Source organism: Paroedura picta, chromosome 1 (genome assembly GCF_049243985.1).
Source record: "Paroedura picta isolate Pp20150507F chromosome 1, Ppicta_v3.0, whole genome shotgun sequence".
NCBI lineage: Eukaryota > Metazoa > Chordata > Lepidosauria > Squamata > Gekkonidae > Paroedura > Paroedura picta.
This window is the reverse complement of record NC_135369.1, coordinates 197,793,800-197,803,352: the sequence shown is the minus strand read 5'-3', so window position 1 is coordinate 197,803,352 and position 9,553 is coordinate 197,793,800. Positions and strand designations below refer to the sequence as shown.

The following is a 9,553-nucleotide window of genomic DNA, read 5'->3' as shown; positions in this document are numbered from 1 at the left end:
TATCTCTCTACACTCTATCATATCCCCTCTCTGAAATCTGTCTATGAGACACTGCAGTCCCCTTCTCTTCCAACACTTGGATGGGAGGCCTCCAAGGAAGTCCGGGGTCACTGCACTGAGGCAGGCAATGGCAAACCACCTCTTAACATCTCTTGCCTTGAAAACCCTAAAGGGTTGCCATAAATCAGCTGAGTTTTGACAGCAAAAAGAAATGAAAAAGTATTGATGGGACTCTCAAAAAGTCCAGGAGAACACAGTTGTGTAGGAAGGCTGAGTGAAGCTTAGAGCGGTACCAGCAGCTGCTTAATGCAGCTCTCCAAGCAGCCCCAGGGATGGATTTTGTTATAAAGTGCTTCACATTTGCAGTCGAAGCTCTTATAGCTTATTCAGGCAATGCTTCTGTGGCAGATGCTAGGAGAAGCCTTCAGACTCACTGGCTGCCTGCTACACCATGGGAGCTGGCTTGCCAATCTCCAGATGCCCCCTGGAGATCTTCCATTATAATTGATCTCCTGATGACCAAGATCAATGCCCCTAGAGAAAATTGCTGCTTTGGAGGGTGGATGCTGTGGCACACCTGTTGAGGTCCCTCCCCTCCTCAAAATCCCACCTCTCCAGGCTGCACATCCTAAATTTCTGGGGGTTTCCCAACTAGAGTTGCCAGCTGCAAGTTGGAAAATACCTGGACATTTGGGGAAGGACCAGAGCCTGAAGAAGACGGGGCTTGAGGAAGAGAGGGGCTTCAGTGGGGTAGAATGCCATAGACTCCACCTTCCAAAGTGGCCATTTTCTCCAGGGAGAACTGATCTCTATCACCTGGAGATCAGTTGTAACAGTGGGAGATTTCCACCTCCTGGAAGTTGGCAAACCTGTTCCCAAAGCAGAACTGGCAACACATTTGCCATTTCTCTCCCTTTGTGCCCACATATCAGCTCCTGGGCTCCTCTGTGGAAACTTTGCTAAGGTGGTCTTTTTACAGGTTTCTCCCTTTTCTTGTTAGTTATTAACTGGCAGGCGATAAAGCTCTCCGCATGACTGGTGTGGGGGTGGGGGGAAAGCATTTATTTTTGCCCAAGAGGATACAAATATTTTAAGGGTTAATAATTAATTGGGCATGGAAATCCCATCTAAAAGGCAAGCGTGAAGCACTTTTCAACACTACAAAAAGCAGGGAGGGGACTTTTTCAGTACTTTTTTTTTGCATTCCTTTTATTTACTAGCACCCCTTTATTGACTAAAGCCCATTGTGCACTGGAATGCAACAGGCACTAAGTAGAGATTCCTTTTAAATGCTTCCCTGCCTACCTTCACAGGCAGCTTTGCTTGCAAGGGTGGTGGTTGGAGAACATGTTTCAGCCAGGATGCCAAACATTCCAAAGCATGAGATTTAAAGGGAAAGTGTGGCCACCTACAGGCTGAGAATGAGTTGTGCTGCCTGATCCCTTCAAATTCCTCACCTGCTCCCTTTAAATGTCCCCCCACCTTCACAGGCAGCTTTGCTTGCAAGGGTGGTGGTTGGAGAACATGCTTCAGCCAGGATGCCAAAGATTCCAGCGCATGAGATTTAAAGGGAAAGTGCAGCTGCCTACAGGCTGAGAATGAGTTGTGCTGCCTGATCCCTTCAAATTCCTCACTTGCTCCCTTTAAATGCCCCCCTTCACAGGCAGATTTGCCTGCAAGGGTGGTGGTTGGGGAACATGCTTCAGCCAGGATGCCAAACATTCTAAAGCATGTGGGCAGGGCTCTGCCTGGCTTTGGAACATTCAGCACATTGTCAGAATTATGCACCATTCTTTATATTTGATAGATTTAAACCCCCAGTGATGGTCCCCAAGGTTGCCCTTACAAAAACTGATGATGGGTGAGAAGTAGCGACACAACTGTGACAGTGCACACCCAGCAAGCATGCAAGATCCAGGCCCCCATGCAGGTTTACATTTTTTTAAAATAATCTGTTGTGTTTTCTTTAACCACCCTGTTTCTATACTTTTTAGTGTGCAGGTCTCTACAATGTGGATACGAAGTAACTATAGCCCTCAACAGAGATACCGATTTCCTTTCTGGATGTTTTGAATTATCCAAGTACAAGACATTTATATTGACAATCAACACAGAACAAAAGTCAGTGTATTTCAAGTATTTTGCAGGCCTTTTCATCAAGGTAGGTGAGAGAGCATGTGTATGAACAAAATATTGTATGGCTGCCATTTAATATGGTCGACTTGAACTGCAGAGACATAGGCCCATTTGCATGGGGGGATAGCGCACATTCAGGGTGGAATGGCGGCGACTAAAATCACCGATAACGCATGGTGCCGGCTGCAACTGGCCGCAGATTCAGTGCATGCTGCTGAAAAAGCCGTGTTAGCGAAACACGGAAGAAAGCACAGCTTCCGGGTGACCAGGGCGCAACCAGAAGTGGCGCCGGGGTCGCCGTGTGCATAATTGGTTACTCTGGGTTTTGCCACCATTGCATCCCGTCCCGTGCATAAGTGGTTTGCTTCGCTTCTTCCCCCTCCGCGTTTTCCATGTGACCCGAAATCGCCGTTTCGGCAGCCATGCATAATGGGCCATAGTGATGAAACTTTCCCACATTCAGCAAGTCTGTAGTATGAAGCCATTCTAATAAATCAAGTTTGTGCTCCATCATTGTACGAGGTTCTCCCCTTATTTCACTTTGTGCTGGGTCATTCAGAATATCCTCAAAACCAATGCAGGCTCAGTTGCCTTTCAAGATCTCCAAGGGCAGGTTAGAGCTACAAAGCAAAGGAAGTCGTAGGACCTGTTTCCCTTCTTTGAACTCCATTTGTTATTCCAGCAGCATCTGCAGCCCTTGAATATTTCTCAGACTAGAAAAATTCATTCTGTCCTCATTCAACTAAAGATTTTTTGCTGATCACTCCAAAGGACAGGCAGAAAAAAGGCCACTATTTGCATTTGAAAAACCTTTTTGTAATATATCATGGCTTTCAGATGACCTATGAGATGAAATATCTGGGACAGGAATACTTCCTTTCAGGTGAGATCCAAATTCTCGGATATTGTGCAGATACAGAGGAATGAACTGAAGTGGAATTCCCTAGCTGACATCTAGTTGCCTGGAGGGGGGAAATGCCCTGTGGGTCTGCATTCTTCTTCTTTTTCTTCAGTAGCTGCAGGCTGGTTTTTCAGCAGAGCCAGAACCCGCCCCCCAGCTGCAGATGGTCAGTACTACAAGGGAGAAGTGTCAAATTAACTGGAACACACAAACTCACAATACCATGATTATGGGTCACTGATAAGTGCCATGATGGGGAGCATGGGGTTTACTCTTGGCACGTGTATGGGTTTCATAATTGCTATGCCACCTTCTCTCCCAGCATTATACTCTTCTGAGGCCTTACCCATCCATGTGCAGGAATCTCCCAGCCCAGAGTTCATCACAACCTTAATTAAGCTCATCTCTTTTCCTCTCCAAATTGGGAAGGTAGATTCAGTAAATATGTCATATAGCAGCAAAGTATTCAAAGTATTCATCAGGGCTTTTCTTGATGTAGAGGGTGGTTTAAGTGCCCTTTCCTTTCTATCGTTTTTATACCACCCTCCTAATATGGCACAGAATTGTCTTCCCCTTCATTTCCTTCCACTGTGTTTCCAAACACCTTGATGTCTATGCAGACTTTGAAGATCCTGCAACCTGGGTCAGTAGGCACACGTGTGAAGGCTGCCTATGTGGGGTCACTGGTGTTTTTAAACTTATAGGAACCTTTGGAATTCTGACATAATGTGAATCATAGAGTTGGAAGGGGCCGTATACAATGGGACTATGACATCTTGTGATTTTGATGTGATGACCCTGTTGATACAGCCCAAAATGGCATTTGCCTTTTTTACCGCTGCATCACACTGCCTGCTCATGTTTAGTTTACAATCCACAAGTACCCCAAGGTCTCGTTCACACACAGTGCTACCTAGAAGCGTATCCCCCATCCAGTAGGCATGCTTTTCATTTTTCTGACTCAGATGCAGAACTTTACACTTATCTTTATTAAATTGCATCTTGTTCTCATTTGCCCATTTGCCCATTGTGTTCAGATCTCGTTGAACTCTGTCTCTATCTTCCGGAGTATTTGCCAGTCCTCCCAATTTGGTGTCATCTGCAAACTTGATGAGTAGTCCCTCCACCCCCTCATCTAGATCATTAATAAATATGTTAAAAAGTACCGGGCCGGGCACCGAGCCCTGAGGAACCCCGCTACTCACCTCTCTCCAGTCTGATGAAACACCATTGACAACAACTCTTTGAGTGCGGTTCTCTAACCAATTCCCTATCCATTTAACTATCTGAAAATCCAGATTGCAGTCCTTCAACTTATCCATCAGAACATCATGGGGAACCTTGTCAAAAGCTTTACTAAAATCCAAGTAAATGACATCAACCAAATTCTCCCGATCCAGCAAACCTGTTACTTGGTCAAAAAAGGAAACCAGGTTGGTCTGGCAGGACCTGTTGGAGATAAATCCATGCTGACTTCCTTGGATCACCAAATTGTCCTTCAGATGTTTGCAGATTGCTCCCTTTAATATCTGATCCATTATCTTCCCCACAACAGAGGTCAGACTCACTGGTCTGTAGTTTCCCGGGTCATCCTTCCTCCCTTTTTTGAAGATCGGAATAACGTTTGCTCTCTTCCAGTCCTACAGGACATCTCCAGTCCTTAAAGAGGTTCCGAAGATGATGGACAAGGGCTGTGCAAGTTCTCTGGAAAGTTCTTTGAGCACTCTCGGGTGCATTTCATCCGGACCAGGGGATTTGAACCCATCTAGTGCAGCTAAATGCCTCTCGACAACCTCTCTATCCATATTAACCTGCCACCCAGACACTATCCTTTGGCTATGGCCATCTCTAGATGTGCCTAAACCCTTTGACCTGTGGGAAAAAACAGATGTAAAATAGGCACTAAGCCTTTCTGCTTTCTCTGCATCCTCCGTCAGAGTTTGTCCGCACCCAACAGTGGGCCTATTGCCTCCTTTACTTTACGTTTGCTCCTCACATAACTGAAAAATCTTTTCTTGTTACAATGGGCTTCCCTGGCCAATCTTAGCTCACTCTCAGTTTGGCCTTTATTTTGAACCAGTCAGTGTCACTCAATGGTGTACGGACAATGGCCTCTTGGTTTGCGTAGAGCGACTGCATCAGTTGGATCAAATGCACTGGCACCCCAACATTTTGCAGGGCTTCCCACAATTTTCATGATCCACACATTTAAATCTTTCTTGTAGTCAAAGCAGATGTAGACATTCTTCTGATATTCCCGTTATAATGAGAAAGAGGCTTCCTAATCTAAAAACAACCACTACACAATTAAAGCAAGCAAAAAAAAAACACACCAAAAATAGTCAAGGGAACATCACATGGCAGCCATAAAGACAGGTCAAAGAAACATTAGATGACAAGATCATGAGAACAGGGCCTTGACAAACATACCCATAAGATCAGAAAAACAGATGAGATGGTATGATAGGGGAATTATAAGGGGGGAGTATAAAGTACAGCTAATGTCTTCACATGAAGAAGTCTGTGGGAGATGCAACCAGTGTTTGGAAAATGACACAAGCGTGTTAGGGATGTGTGTATCAGATCCAAGAACACATACACATGGATTATGTGTCTGCTTAAATACCAACATTTGTTTCTTGAGACTGAAGTTGGGCACTGTAGCCCCTCAAACAATGGACTGCTTTAGGATGCTTAGGGCTAATCCTGCGTTGAGCAGGGGGTTGGACTAGATGGCCTGTATGGCCCCTTCCAACTCTATGATTCTATGATTCTATGACTTGAAGTAATTATGTGTGTATAATAAAGTAGAAGGCATGTGATAGCCTTGTCTGGTCTGAGAACTCTGGAGGTTTCCCAAAGTGTGAATAATACCCGTGGTTGCTGTGGATGAATCCTGAATGAATTTCCCAGGAGAGGAGACAAAGCCATGCTTGCATTACTTGGGGGAGACTAAAAGTGTGTCTCATGATGACATCTAGACTGTGGGACAGAATGCTGGCTAGGGGTGGCAGGCTGTGGGTGATTTCCCACATTGAAGCCTACCGTGGGAAAGGGCAGGAAGAAGCTTTTAGCATTGATGACTTTAGTCACACCGCTATAAGCCTTATCGTCCTGTAGGTATGCATTGCTATTTTGGAAGGGGAGAAAGAGTCAATGGTTAGCCACTCCCTGTAGGCTCACAATGATCTTAGGATGCCAGCACCATGGTGCGGAGAGGAGGGGCAGTAGTGGCGCGCCCCCTCAGGCTGTGATGATCGCTGAGGTGGCTGAGCCGAGCCGAAGCGCTCATCTCTCAACCAAGGAGTCCAGGCAGCCCCTGAAAACACAGCATCCAACTGGAGCATCCGTTTTCCATCTCTGCTCGGGATTGGTAACACTGACATCAATTTGTACATTTAAGTCAAGCAAGATTCTTTGTAGAACAATGTGAAGGCAATCTTGGGGAAGGGGGTTTGCAAGCAAACTTCCCCTCAAATTGAAGAGGGGTCTGGCCACTAACACATGTGCCCCTCTCTTTCTAAAAGCACTTGGCGGGCACCAGGAAATGCATTGGTCCATGAGCACCACATTGAGGGCCCTTGCCATGTAGTGGGATTTGTTCAGATCAGAGAATCGTAGCCCACTAACTCCATGCTCTAGCATTCAAATTAAGCTCCTCCCCAACAGAGCATATCATCAGATCTACAAAGCTTTCTTTAAACAAAAATAGAGAAGAAGACCTGTTTTTTTATACCCTGCTTTTCACAACCCAAAGAAATCCTTAAGCGGCTTACGAATACTTTCCTCTCCTCACAACAGACATCCTGGGAGGTATATAGGGCAGAGAGAGTTCTAAGAGAACTGCTCTGCAAGTACAGCTCTGAGAGAACTCTGAGTGGCCCAAAGTTATCCAGCCGGCTGCATGTGGAAGAATGAAGAATCAAACCCAGCTCTCCGGATCAGACTCTACTGCTCATAACCATGACACCAAATGGGCTTAAAGAAAAGCAAAAGAAATCCCTGATCATGCTATGAGTGTTCTGCAGGCGTCTGATAACTTGAATATTTTTTGAAGTTCAACTGGATGTTTCTTTTTCAAAATTTAATTTAAAGGAAATGTTCGGAGCGTGCTGAATAATGCAGATACATTACAGTCAGCCTCCTTTAAGCAGACATGTTTTGGTCTTTAAGGGGCTTTTAATGATGCAGCCAATTTTTTTATGATGGTGCCTAAGCAGGTTTCTCAAGCTGGGTTGGGGCGCTGATCAATTGCACCTCCATTAATTTAACTGTGAACACATATTGCAAGTGACGAATACCTCTGTGTCAAAAATCCACACACCCCCAAACAAACATATTTCCTTAATGCGTCAGTAGTTAAGAGAGGCAGACATAATGCTTGACTTTAGCATTAATAATTTCAGGATCAGAATTATTACCTTAGCAGTGCTCCATCTAGTAGCCACCTCTTGTAACAGCAGGCTTCTGGAAACAGCTGGACTGTTTTTATATATTCAAATGAGTAGCCGTGTTGGTCTGAAGTAGCACAATAAAATCAGAGTCCAGTGGCACCGTTAAGACCAACAAAGATTTATTTAAGGCATGAGTTTTCGAGTGCAAGTCCTTAGTCTGAGGAAGAGTGCTTGCACTCAAAAGCTCACAACATGAATAAATCTTTGTTGGTCTTAAAGGTGCTACTGGACTCTGATATTATTGTTTTTATATATGACTTTGCGTGAAGCACTCCCCCCCTTTAATTGGTGCTATTCCTTTGGTTTATTTCTGTTTTAATTTTATTCCACACACAAAAAAAAAATTTGGATTAGTATTCTAGGCTAAATCCCGGCATTCCAGGATAAAAGAAGAAACTTTTGGTGAATTGCTCATACCTATATAAACGTTTTAAATTTCAATTCACCAGAATTATTTATAATAAATAATAAATATTATTGATTATAATAAATTAACATTCCCCTCCAAGACTGTTAGATATTCCAATAATTCATCACATTTGTGTGCACGTGTGTGTGTGTGTGGGGGGGGGAGAGTAGAAGTTGGATTGACATAGATCCTTGTGGTTTCTGTAGTTTTTTCCCTACCGAACTCGTCCCAAACCAGTTTCAAAGCACACGTCAAAGCCAAGACCACAGATGGAACCTAAAAGAAAAAACAAAAAAACATACTCAGTGCTTTTGAGCAGTTGTCCCCAATCTTTTTATCACCCGGGACCACTCAAGGCCTTTTACTGAGGCCCGGTGGGGCGGAGGTAGTTTACTCTTCTACTCTCAACCACTGCCTTAACGCTCTCTGATCGCTATGGTAATGTTTAAACATCCCTCCAAAATAAGATACAGACACGCCACAACAATAAACATAAGGAACATTTTATTTTCATGGAAATTTTAACTCATGACAATGACAAATCAATGGGAACCCTGAGCTTGTTTCTCTGCAACGAGATAGTCCCATCTGGGAGTGATGGGAGACAATGACACCCAAAGTGTGTTGTAAAGGGGGGGGGAGAAGGCGTCCTTCACGGCCCACCTCCAATTAGTCGACGGACCACGTGGTCCACTGCCCACAGGTTGGGGATCACTACTTTGGAGTACCGCCATGGCACAAAATATGGCTATGAGGCATGGGTCCTCATGAATTCATATGATATTTACATTGAAACAATATTAATTCACCTTGTTAGTGTAGATGAGACTTTCTCAACTTTTTTTACCACTGAGAAACCCCTGAAACATTCTTCAGACTTTGAGAAACCCAAAAGTAGTACAATCATGCAGAATATAGTAGGAAACCATAGCTGTGGAGATGCCCACCCTCCCCTTCCCACCCCCTCCAGGCCTATCATTGGCCATTTTGGGAGGCTGAGGAGGGCAAGTCAACATGACCATATATTGTCATATCACCCAATAAATGTTTAACAAATTTTAAATATATATAAAAGATTAATTCACTCCCACCCATTCGGGAAACCCTTCTGGGTTTATCAAGAAACCCTGGTCGAAAAAGCCTGGTATAGATCATCCTTGAGTCTATAGTCTATACATCACAGTGGGACAAAAACTTAAGTTCCAAAGCATACATCCTCATGGGTCACCACAAGTTTGCTTTGAGTCACCCTAAACACAACCCCAAATCACATATCATATCCATAGCACCCTATTACGTCAGAAAAATCCATTCCACTGCTTCATTGTGGCACCACAGTACAGAATTGTGATTCTGAAGCACAGATCCTCATGGATCCTCAAGATTTTTAATGTTGGGCTGCCCTAAACTCACTATCTAATTATACGTCTTCTTCATGGCAACAGTCTTCATGACAAAAATATGCACACATCCCCTCCGTAGTAGAACCACTATGGTGCAAAAAGGTGGTTTCAAAGCAAATATCCTCACAATTTTTATGTTTGGTCATGCCAAATTTGTTACCGAATTACCTCCCATGCCTATAGGCTGCAGCCGCAAAAAAAAAAAGCATGCACCCATCACTATATGACACTGACATCACACATAATACAG

The 9,553-nt window shown here is 44.1% G+C and overlaps 1 pseudogene; it reads right to left on the bottom strand.

The window, feature by feature from the left end:
- Window positions 1-2,396: 2,396 nt before the first annotated feature.
- Window positions 2,397-8,634, bottom strand: LOC143826700 (proteasome maturation protein pseudogene; annotated as a pseudogene).
- Between the last annotated feature and the right edge of the window lie 919 nt (window positions 8,635-9,553).